At 40.9% G+C, this 12089-nt stretch overlaps 1 non-coding gene across 4 annotated transcripts in view; it reads left to right on the top strand.

Moving 5' to 3' along the window:
- The first annotated feature begins 1376 nt into the window (after positions 1 to 1376).
- LOC113446776 (uncharacterized) overlaps positions 1377 to 12089 on the top strand; it is a 28428-nt gene continuing 17715 nt past the window's right edge. For 2 of the 4 annotated variants that reach the window (XR_015745083.1, XR_015745084.1), the window contains exons 1-4: positions 1377 to 1524; positions 2627 to 2720; positions 10707 to 10808; positions 11715 to 11840. This is a non-coding gene — a transcript (uncharacterized LOC113446776). The remainder of the gene's footprint in view (positions 1525 to 2626; positions 2721 to 10706; positions 10809 to 11714; positions 11841 to 12089) is intronic. The other 2 variants (XR_015745086.1, XR_015745085.1) reach the window with 2 other exon arrangements.

Here is a 12089-nt window from a genome sequence, read left to right as displayed (position 1 = left end):
GCGGTTCATATCAAACCTCATGACAACCATACTATCCTAGAATTGGCGCTTAAAGTAATTTGTGCTGCAAAGTCTGGATTCAGATCTACTACTATTACTTTACACGTGGTTTTCACAAAAGGTTCACACCCTGCGCAAAGATAAACACACTACAGGACTTGCCTATCAACTTCATTTCTTCGTTTTGTTCACATCTTTAGTCAAGTCAGCAAAAATGGAAATCTTGATGGCTAAAGCCATTAGATATTAGATTAGATAATGCCCAAAGGCCCATCTTAAATGCAAACAGGGCTCTCAAAAAGTACGATTTAGACGAATTAGCCACGTGACACACACACTTTGCAATTTCTTGAACTTCCCCAACTCCCAATTCTTCAGGTTTTTCATCGCCAGCGCTAGAAGTTCGAAACGAATCCTACGTAGTTCCTGCTGAGCCAAGGACAAAAACACAAATCCTATCTCCAAAAGTGGAGAACTTCTTCAATCCTTTGAGTAAGTGCACCTTGGGGATTGCCTCGGGGTTACTCCTTCGCCAGGCTGTTGTTACTCTGAAACAACGCTGACAGATACACACAGGCCATCTGGGTGCAGGGAATTCCAGGTTTGGAAGCAGAAAACAAATGAGAGTGTTCCATGAGAATTTGCTGCCCTCCTTACTTCTCCCTAGCCCGGTCTCTTGGCCTCCTCTCCCTGATTGCCAAGTCTCCTTGGATACACAAAACTACTTTGAAGTGTGTTTTGGAGCCCGGCTGAAGATTGGCCTTGCTTCCTTCTTGCCAGCCAACTTGACGGTTAAAACTGCTGAGACGATGCTCCTTGACACTGAATGGATAACTCTGGAAAGGGAGCATCCACAATGGTGAACAAAGTGAGAGTGAATTCAGATCTCATTCTGCTAAAATTTTGGCAATTGAAATTCACTCCAGCCAAGCAATGGATGGCTTTGCCAAGTGAGAATTAGTTCAACCTTTCCTTGTAGAGATAGAACTATCCAGCTGCACTTTTATTCTTCGACACCCGGTTATCAGGACACAAAATTACACAAATGGTTCCTTCACTCTTGGATGGGTTGCATAAAAGAACGGTACACTCACTCCAACTTGATGCTTAGGAATTATAGTTCAAAAGTTTGCTCTGTTTCTTCTAACCATGTCACGGGTGTTTTTTTTCCATGGCATTCTGCATTCAGGGATATAGTTCCCAAAACAATTCCTTTAACCATTCCAGGTTTGCTCCCCTCTCTCCCATGTAAACCTAACGGAGGAACAATTCCCACCCATTTTTGAGGAAATACGGGTTTACGGGAGGTTAATATATAACTTATTGTCTGGGCTGGACGTGAGAGAGATTCAAACCTTAGAACTTTTGTTGTCTTTCTGAAAGCTTGCTGGCCCAGAGGAAATCAGAAAGCCGTGGCTTGCAAAGCTGGAGAACACATCAACGAGACATTGTGCCTAGAACACAAATGTTGTGTTTCTTCCAGAAAATTTATTCAATTAGACTGCTATACTCCGTTTGAAGACCGTAAGTAGTGTTTTGTCCCATGTATCTTCTTTATATCCTCTGTAGGAATAGCAGAGTTGAACATTCAAATGACTGTTTTAAAGAAGGACTTAACAAATCCAAGTATTTTAATGTTAGCTTTAATGAATGTCAAAGTGCGGCGGTATAAAATACCATGCATAGTTACAGGACAAATACTTGTATGCAGCAGGTATTATATTTTGTCCCTGCCACCCTCTAGTTAAAAACAACCACAACCTTGTTGCTGAGACCTTCTATATCAGGAGTGTCCAACGTTGGTCTTTTGTCTACATCATGGTGTCCGACCTTGGTCAATTTAAGACCTGTGAACTTCAACTCCCAGAATTCACCTGTGGACTTCAACTCCCAGAATCCCAATAGTAAGATGGAACAACAGTGGCTCTTAAGGACTTTCTTAAGTAGAAAATTGATCTCTTAGGAACATGATTATGAAGCCAATGGCCCAACCAATCCTTTGGCTGTTAGGATCTCCAGTTTGTGTGTTTTCCTCTATAATAAATCTCCCTCGGTGCTTACGATTCTTCTAGAAATTACTAAAAACTTTTTGTTCTCTGAGACCTTGAGATACGGTAGTTGTAAAGCAACTTTCACCTTGATTGAAAGATCAGCTGTGCTTTCTTTCATATATATTGTGGCTTTTTTCTCCCTTATATGCACTTACCCAGTCATTAAAGAGCTTTATTAAATAAATCCAATGCCTCACTGCTTTTTGGACCAAGGACCAAGGACCCTGTTCAAGTACAGTTAAGAGCCATGGTGGCACAGTGGTTAGAATGCAGTGTTGCAGGCTAATTCTGCCAACTGTCAGCAGTTCGACCCTGATGGGCTCAAAATTGACTCAGCCTTCCATCCTTCTGAGGTCAGCAAAATGAGGACCCAGATTGTTGGGGGGCAACAGGCTGACTCTATAACCTGCTTAAAGAGTCATAAAGCACTATGAAGTCGTATATAAGTCTTAAATGCTATTGCTATTTTGTGATGAGGGGTTTATTTTTAAAGTCCTCTCCAACTTGTCTAAAGTTTACTATTTCAGCTATAGATTGAATGCCAGCTATGCTTTATGTTGCTCAAACCACAATAGGGCCTCAACAGATTTTGAGAATATTTGCTGTTGGCATCGGAGGAATGTTGGCTCTTGTCTGCCTTCCATTTTGCTGTTTCATAGTAGAGAGGAGGTAAGAAAAGGAGGTAAGAGGTATCGCAGCAAGTTAAAACTTTCCAAAACCGTCCCACGAGCCACCATTCCCTGCAGAAAGGCATCCAAAGATAAGAAGAAACTTTAAACTTCATGAAAAAAAAAAGGTTGTCCAGGCAACTGGACTTGTTTGTTTGTTTGTTTTTTTTCTTGGAAAACATTTTGCTTCTCATCCAAGTTCTGAAGAACCTTCTTGGATGAAGAGCGAAATGTTTTTAAAAGAACAAAAAACCCGAGAAAATCCAGTTGCCTTTTAGAAAACGAACCTTTGGGACTTCCTGGTCAAAAGTCAGCCATTCTTCCCTAACCCAGTGTTCTCCTGACTGATTGGGACCACATCTTGAAACGTTTATATCTTTGTTCTCAATGGTATTTCAGCCCATGTGCTAATCCTTTGCGTCGCTCCCTCAAAGAAGATGACACTGAAGAAGAAAGTGAGAGCAGCGATGAGAGCAGCGATAGCTAGTCTGCAGAGTGAATTCAAAACTACATTGAGGGATGTTATGGAAGATAATTAAATGTTCATCATGATATGCCTAAACTGTACGGAGTTATTGATTGATTTTGGGAGATGGGGATGTGTCAACTGTATATTTCCAGAGCTGAAGCAATAATGGTGATGTTTACCGTTACCACTGCTCTCCTCTCCTCTGTCTTCTGCGCATCCGGGCACTGGACCCAGCTGTTCCTCCTCTTCCTCATCAGCCACCTCCAGACCTGGGGGCTGTTGACTCTCCATCTAAGGACTGATGATGGCCCAGGCTCTCTCTCTCTCCCAGCTCCATCCCTTCTTAGAGCTTCCACGCCTCCTCATATGATTTAGTTGCTGGAATGGCCGTCGGCCAACAGACCACAACAGGTGTCGTCTAATCCAATGAGCTGAAGAAGCTTCTTGGATGAGAAGCGAAACATCTTCAAAGAAAACCCAGAATGTCCAGTTACCTCTTGTAATCCTAACCACAATGATACCGAAATGAAGGAAAGTGCAACTTTAACCCTAACCCTAACATCGAGGCCCAAACATGGTATTCAATCTTAATCATAATGTGGTTTATTTGGCTTTGGCTCCAATGTACTGTGATTGGTAAACCCACGGTTTGTGGTGTTTTGAAGCTCACTAGTTGTAGGAGCTTTTTGAAGCAATCGTGGCATCCTGGATGTGCAAACTCCCTAATTAACCTTGTGCTTAAAGTGCGACGATGCAAGATAAGTTGGGTTTTGCCAAACACTTTTGTGAATTTGGGAATGTTTTCAGAATTTTGATATCATAACCACAAGATGGTGGTATAAGCAAATCATCTTAGTCTCCTTGGACAGCAGTGAATGGAGATTCCCTTCTGAGCTTTTCGGTTTTGAAATGATTATTTTCCTTTAGGATCTTGGTATGTCTATACCTAAAAAGGGGCTATGCAACCAACTCAGATTCTTACACAGTACATCGGGGGCTACGATGGCAAAATGTAATCATTAATGTTGTTGAGAAATGGGCTAACAGAAGCAATAAAAATGATCAGGAGTCCGGAGGCAAAGCCATATGATGAAAGGCTCATGGAACTAGGTATGTTTAGCCTAACAGAGAGAAGGCTTAGGGGTGACATGACAGCTGTCTTTCAGTATTGAGGGGCTGTCAAAGAGAAGAAGTGGTTGGCCTATTCGCCCAAACACCCTAGGACAGGTCAAGAAGCAATGGATGGAGGCTTGTCAAAGAGAGATCCAACTTGGGACTTAAGGAGAAATTTCTTATCAGTGAGAACACGTAATCCATGGAACAGCGGGCCTCTAGAAGTTGTGAGTGCTCCATCACTGGAGGTTTTTAAGAGATTGAACAAAGATTTGTCCAGGATAGAATAAGAACTCCTGCCGTGGGTGGGGGGATTGGAGTAGAAGACCCCAAGGTCCTTTCCAGCTCTCTGATTCTATAAGTCACTTCAAAACAGCTTAAAATCAAGGAAAACCTGAGTGTCAGCTAATCCCTAGTTATATTGTATTCCAGCCTAGAGCCTTATTGATCAATATTAGGCTCACCTGATCCTCTAGTAATGGGATATTAGAGAGGTGAAATCAGAGGTGGGTATTCAGCCGGTTCTGACCAGTTCTGGAGAACCGGTAGTGGAAATTTTGAGCAGTTCAGAGAACCGGCCAATACCACCTCTGACTGGCCCCGCCAACCCCATCTATTCTCTGCCTCCCATTGAGTCCCGGCTGATTGGCTGGGTCTTCTTTGGTTGCCCTGCACAGGAGAACGGAGCTGGAAAGCAGGTTAGTGGGGTGGGAAGGAAATGGAAATTTTGCAGTATCCTTCCCCTGCCTCTCCCCCCAAGCCATGACATGCCCACCGAACCGGTACTAAAATTTTTTGAATCCCACCAAATATGAGTCCATTGATCCTGAAGATCTGAAGTTCTTAGGACTCATTCTCATGATTCAAGAAATAACAACAAGAAGAAGAACAGTAATAATAATAATACCACCAAAGGCATTGACAAATTTGCCATCAGTCAATTTCAAACAGCAGCTTTACTTGGAACAGCTTTCACCCTGTGACAATATCTGTAACACCGTCAAACATCCAGATTTGCCTATCCCAGGTCCTTGGGAAGGACTCAATAGGTAGACAAAAATGACAAGCCCAGCCTGAACATCTGGCTGACTGTGTGATGATGATGATGATGATTAATAATAATATGTAGTAGTAGTAGTAGTAGTAGCAGTAATGTTGGTTTCTTTGCTAGTATAAAGGGGTCAGGCATCAAATCCTGACTAAGAAATAAATATGCAAGGTGTAAACCCTGTGAGCGCAAGTTAATTTGGATAGTTGCAAGTAAGGTCTACTCAAGAGTAAGGGCATGTTCAAGAGTAGCCATTCTTTGCATATAAATCAGTAATGGCTTCCAGATGTGACTCTGAAAACATTAAATATCTTCACTTTGCAAAGGATCCAAATTGAAAAACATCTGGTCTCAAAGCTTGGCTGTTTTACGTTTTCAAGTTTTGTGACCATGATTTCTTATCCATAACCTGGTATTGTTGGTTTAGTTCTGTTCTTTGTTTGGACCGTTCCCTGGGATTACTTCCATCATTAATTTACGATAAGGCTGATTTTCTACCATTCCTGGAAAACCCATTTTAGAGAGTTTTTTAGTTTTGCTGTTTTATTTGCTGACCTGAAGGACTGTACAGGAGGATAGAGGTCTATAGCAGTGCATTAGTTCCACAGATGCTTCCCATTAGAACTGACAGATCCAGATAAGCGCAACTATTGTGAGAGACATCCATCTTTCATAGCAAATAAATGCTGTGTTCATAATGATGCATTAAATATATGTTCTGCCTGGTTCCCATGACTCTGGGAGTTTTACAAATTGTTAAAAACATCTAAAATCAAAGAACTCAAAATGTATAAGAACAAGATGAAACAAAGATGACATAGAAAACAGAAAACGAAGAAGACAAAGGAGATGGAGGAGGAGGAGGAAGAAGAAGGAGAAAGAGAAGGAGAAGAAAAGAGGAGGAGGGGGAGGGGGAGGGAGAAGAGGAAGAAGAACAAAAGGGAAGAGGAGGGGAAGAAGGAGGAGGAGGAGGAGGAGGAGGAGAAGAAGAAGAAGAAGTGGGAGAGGAAGAAGAAGTGGGAGAGGAAGAAGAGGAGGAAGAAGAAGAAGAAGGAGAAGGAGAAGAAGAAGAAGAAGAAGAAGAAGAAGAAGAAGAAGAAGAAGAAGAAGAAGAAGAAGAAGAAGAAGAAGAAGAAGAAGAAGAAGAAGAAGAAGAAGAAGAAGAAGAAGAAGAAGGAGAAGGAGAAGAAGGAGAAGGAGAGGTGGGAGAGGAAGAAGAAGAAGAAGAAGAAGAAGAAGAAGAAGAAGAAGAAGAAGAAGAAGAAGAAGAAGAAGAAGAAGAAGAAGAAGAAGAAGAAGAAGAAGAAGAAGAAGAAGAAGAAGAAGAAGAAGAAGAAGAAGAAGAAGAAGAAGAAGTAGTAGTCAGATCTTCAAGACCCTCAAAAATTCTACTAGAAGTAGCTGGATCTCCAGAAGAACCTTGTTCCACGGGACAAGCTTTGCTATAGAGAAGACACACTTCCAGGTAGATGGCATTGCTTAATCAAAGGAACCCAGAACAAGGGTCAACTCTGCCACATTGAACCAGCTGGGAAGATAATATGGGCTACAAGCAGTTTGTTGCTGCCATACATCATTGATTTATCAAAGGTAAGATAGTTAGATGTAGTGAAAATTGCAGGCATACTGAGAATATATTTCCTATTTTAATTTTGCGGACTAAAAAATAAATAAATGCATAATTCCATTGCTCATTTAAAGCAGGTAAACATCAACAGCAGCCACACAAATTAGATAGGTCTGTGTTGCATTGATTCATTTAGCTGACTTAGGGGAAAGAGCCGAGATAATTATACTACCTTACCTGAATCCTAAGCGGTGGTGGGATTGGGCAGATGGTTAGTTTAGCAGGTATTAGTACAGGATGCTGTGAGATGAGCTCAGAGCTAAACTCTGAGTGACTTTATCCATGTTGCCTTTTTGGCAGGAGCACAGAGGTGTTTTTCCATGGCTTGCTTCCTAGATCCCTTTTTTTTTTTAAATTGGCAGTCTAGTCTTCGACCCTAGGATTTCCGGATGTACTTCAAGCACTATGCAGATCCAATTGTGTTTAGCTTTTGATCCCACACAAGATGAGCTACTGGCACTTGCTGGAAATTAGCCACGATGTCTCATATGTCCCTTCCAACGCTATCATTCTAGAAAATAGAATAATAGCATTGGAAGGGACATTGGAGGTCTTCTTGTCTAACCTCTTGCAGCACCATTCTGGACTTGATGGGATGGATGCATATGGTCATAGAAAGAACAACAGGTTGGAAGGGACCCAGAGGTCCTCCAGTCCAACTCCTCCCCCAAGCAGGAGACCCCGTACCATTTCAGATAAATGACTGTCCAATCTCTTCTTAAAAACCACCAGTCATGGAGCAGCCCCAAATTCTGGAGGCGAGCTGGATCATTGTTCTCACTGTCAGGAAATTTCTCCTTAGTAAAGGAGAAATTTATGTATAGTGAGTGAAATTTATGTGTGTGAATGAAATGAAATTTAGCTTTGTAAAATTGTAATTCAGATTATCTTATAGTTGACTGCCTTTCCATCACCTTATCTACTGAAGAACGCAAGAAAAAATGCACTCCTGCAGTATTGGTTGATATGCATAGACCCGGCTGTTTGGAACTCTGCCACCTAGCTGGTAGTCTTTCTAAGAATGACATCCTTGAAGTACCATCCAGTAGATGGTACTTCAGTGGATCTAGGTTGTCAGTCAGTTGAAACCAGGAACAAGCAAAAGCCTTGTTCCTTCTGAAAGCTTTGGTCTTATGGACATCCAAGAGAAGAGTTGAAGGATGATAAAAGTCTACAAAGCATTGTGCCCTAAAACCCGATGCAGCTTTTTCCTACTTGATAGAAGACAGAAATAGGAATAAGAAGACTGCAAAAATACTGTTCTCCCTTCTCCAACTCACCTTTGGCATCCATCATACCCTCCTATCTTGAGGAAATTGGGGTCCTGACACAACTCCCAAGTAAAAACAGTATATCTGTCTAGAAGTGGTACATCTAAAGAAGAGGCTTAACCCACAGTAAATTCTACTCCATATCTGGGCCATTGACTGTGATGCTTCAATGAATCATTAGTCACACATATCTCTGGTTTGAGGAGAAGATATGAACTCCATGCACATAATTTTATTTAATGAAGCTTAAAGTGACTCCTTTGTCTTAGCTAAAGGATATAAAACCCTAATGTAAGGGGAGTGTTAGCCACATGGTAGTTTTAGCCTTCTACTCTCTTCTCTGTTCTTTGCTGGGCATGTTGTCCTGACATTTGTCCCTCTGCCAAGTTGTATCAAAATGATATATCTAGCTTAAGTGAAGAACATCCTTTCTTGGGGCAGCAGGAACGTAGTAGCAAAACAGCATGGGAATTAGATTGGGGAGAAATCTTGAGATGTTCTATGAAGGTTTTATATGAGGTAAAAAGGTAAAAGGTAAAAGGTTCCCCTCCCACATACGTGCTCATCATTTCCGGCTCTAGGGAACGGCGCTCATCTCTGTTACAAAGCTGAAGAGCCAGCACCGTCCGAAGACGTCTCCGTGGTCATGTGGCCGGCATGACTAAATGCCAAAGGTGCACGGAACGCTGTTCCCTTCCCACCAAAGGGGTCCCTATTTTTCTACTTGCCTTTTTACGTCCTTTTGAACTGCTAGGTTGACAGAAGAGGCGTCAAGTAGTGGGATGAGCTCACTCATTTACACTGCGCTAGAGATTCGAACCACCAAACTGCCGACCTTTCTGATCGACAAGCTCGGCGTCTTTGCCACTGAGCCACCGCGTCCCTTCTTATATGGGTCTTAAAGGCTATACTTTGAAACAGGGACTAACTGAGTAGGGAAACAAAGAAAGGTGAAGAAACATTTTCCTCATTGAGGGGGTGAAAGGTCTTCCTCTAGATTGAAACCCCCATCCAAGAAACATATGTGTTTCATTTTTTCAACCCTCTGAAATATAACAGGATGAAAAAGTTGGTTAATGTCTTTACAGATTAATCACATTTACTCCATGTTTGTGGTCAATGTTATATTAGTTTCAGAGCTGAAGTTTGATTAAAGGAAACAAATGACTTTTCTCGAATTTACCATGTGGTTTAGTGAGCACATCCATTACCTACTTTATAAGAGGCAGAAACTACATTTCAACAAGTAGAGTTCCTTGGTGTGTTTTTTTTAAATTAATATGTTCATGTTGGGCAGATTTTATCTTATCCATGTCTCCTGTGTGATGAAGTTACTTCTGTAAGAGGTAGAAGGATATAGTCTTCTGGCTCATATATTCAAACTTTAGTTTAACATTTCAGGAGGGGTGTCTATTATCCACAACTGTCTGTTAAATGCACAACTACGTTGTTTACATCGCTTTACCATTTCCACCCTGAGGCAACTTACCTAAATGAAGTTATTGGCATCATTTGAAGAAGTGATGTTATTTAGAAAGGTTGTACAGGTACAATTAAGGTAAAAATAGCAAGAATTTAACAGCCTCCGCTATGGCATATCTGATACAACAGATTTGTCTGTTATTCTGGGTAAAAAGTCTGGATAGTTGTTTTGTCCATTATATATAAAGTCTGCTAAATAAGCATCCATTACTAAAATCTGGTTCCACTATATTATTTAACTTGCAGCAGATATTTTCTCATTGTGCCCAGAGAGAGAAATATCTGTTGCTACCTAGGATCGAACTCACACCCTCCTGATTGTGAGATGAGAGCTCCAACTCTAGACCACCACACCACTCAACAACACCTATTCCTGGGAAGCTCAGCTGAATATCCAAGTGTCAAAACAGTCCGGAAATTGCAAAGTTAAGTCCGTAGATACCGTAGAGTATCATAGCATTTTCAACACAGCATACAAAGGATTTTTATTTATTTATTTGTACCATCTGTTGTAATTTAAACCTATAGTTAAAGTGTATATAGGTAGCTTCATCTATAACTCTTTGGAATCGCCCTTTGTTTTATGGGTTTCTGCCAAGATTCTTACTGTTACTTTAATAGACTCTTTTGTAGTTTAATTTTATCTCTGTATGAAGCTAGGCACTCACTCACAGCTATATTTGCTGATGATATTGCTTCCTTGTGAGACATTAGTTGTTTCGTACGAGCTGGATATACGATTTACGCATTTTCACTCAACTATAAAAGTCTTTGGAAAATCCTCAGCCAGACGGGTTATCAGCATTCCTGAAGGAATAGCAGCTGGATCTTAGGAAATAAATAGAAAACATGAATCATGCAAACTCTTTGCCCTTCATAATTTCTAAAGGCATCATAAACATACCCCACCCACCCCAAAAGAATGAATTTTCTGTACATTTGGTTATTCTACCATGCTATTATTTGGCTCATTTCAGGGTGTCTTGTTATCCAGTAGAAAAGACGCTTTGAAGGTCATGACTGGAGAGTCTTGGAGAGCAAGCAGAGAATGAAATGGTCAAGTATTGGAGGTCCTAAGGGTAAGGTATTTCTTGAGAAAAGTACTCCAGCATCAGCTTATGGAATCAAAAAGGATCATTATGAGTAATTTTCCACAAACACCTTGCCATCCTTCCCCAAGGGTTGATGTAGAGATGATGTACAACACTAACCGCTACATTTTCCAATGATCTTTGGTCTGTATTTCTGGAACTTGACAATCCTATGGAACTTGCATCTTATTAGGACAATCCATTAGTCCATCTTTCCATTTCCATTGTACTGGACAGCATCTCTTTTCAACTGGAAATGCCACTGGTGGGACTCATGGACCTGATGTTCCCGTGAAGCTTGCAAGCTTCACGGGAACATCAGGTCCATGAGTCCCACCAGTGGCATTTCCAGTTGAAAAGAGATGCTGTCCAGTACAATGTATATACATACACACACACACACACACACACACACACACATTTAAGTATGGTTCTCCACCTTGCAGCATTTTCAGGGGTGATATCAAAGATGTATGGGACAATATGAGTGATGGCAATCACGACATTGCAATTGTTGGGTTCCACATGCAACTTTGGCTTATGCTTATCAAATAAAAGTTGAAAATGTACAAGCTTCCAGGCTGTATTCATAGATCCATGACAGAAAAAAAAAAAGAAGTTCCCTTAAGTAGCATAATTTTCAGAGTACCCACCCACCCACCCCCGCAAAAAAAGACAAACATATCAAATTTGGATCTTTTCCATTTTCCACTAATGGAATAATAGACTCATTTCTGTTGAATCCTTTCTGGGACATCTTAAACTCATCTTTATTAGCTTTTGCAGATTCAGCTTTAAAAAGCTATTGTTTATGGATATATTTAGATGCTTAACTGTTGGCTAAAGACAACGTTAATGTCTCTTTGGTAATTGGTTGATATCCATCTGTTTCAGTTTTATTCATAAAATGATGAGAACCAGACAGACAATGAGAAAGATTCTTAATGTACTTGGACTGGATTGCACATGATGAAATAGAAGAAAATATCTGTAGCTCATGGATTGACCGTGGAGTCCTTGGTAAGCTCTTATCTTGGTGGTTTGCATGCATCTCTTTCCTTACCCAACTAGGTGTCATCATCAGTGTTAGTGAATGTATATTGATATACAGTCACTTGCCCTGTCAGTATTGATGATGGTGTCGTTTTTCTCCTTGGCGGTTCCTCAATTAGGATATTGTTTTCTGCTTGATAGCTTGTATGGCATTAATCCCTACTTATCTAGGTTTTGACTGATAGAGAAGATGGGTTCTGGTTGTTCGTTTCCTCC

This window comes from Pseudonaja textilis, chromosome 12 (assembly GCF_049901715.1).
Source record: "Pseudonaja textilis isolate UNSWEBS1 chromosome 12, rPseTex1.2, whole genome shotgun sequence".
In the NCBI taxonomy this organism is placed as follows: domain Eukaryota; kingdom Metazoa; phylum Chordata; class Lepidosauria; order Squamata; family Elapidae; genus Pseudonaja; species Pseudonaja textilis.
Note: the sequence above shows the minus strand (reverse complement) of the source record. Positions and strands in the feature narration are given on the sequence as shown.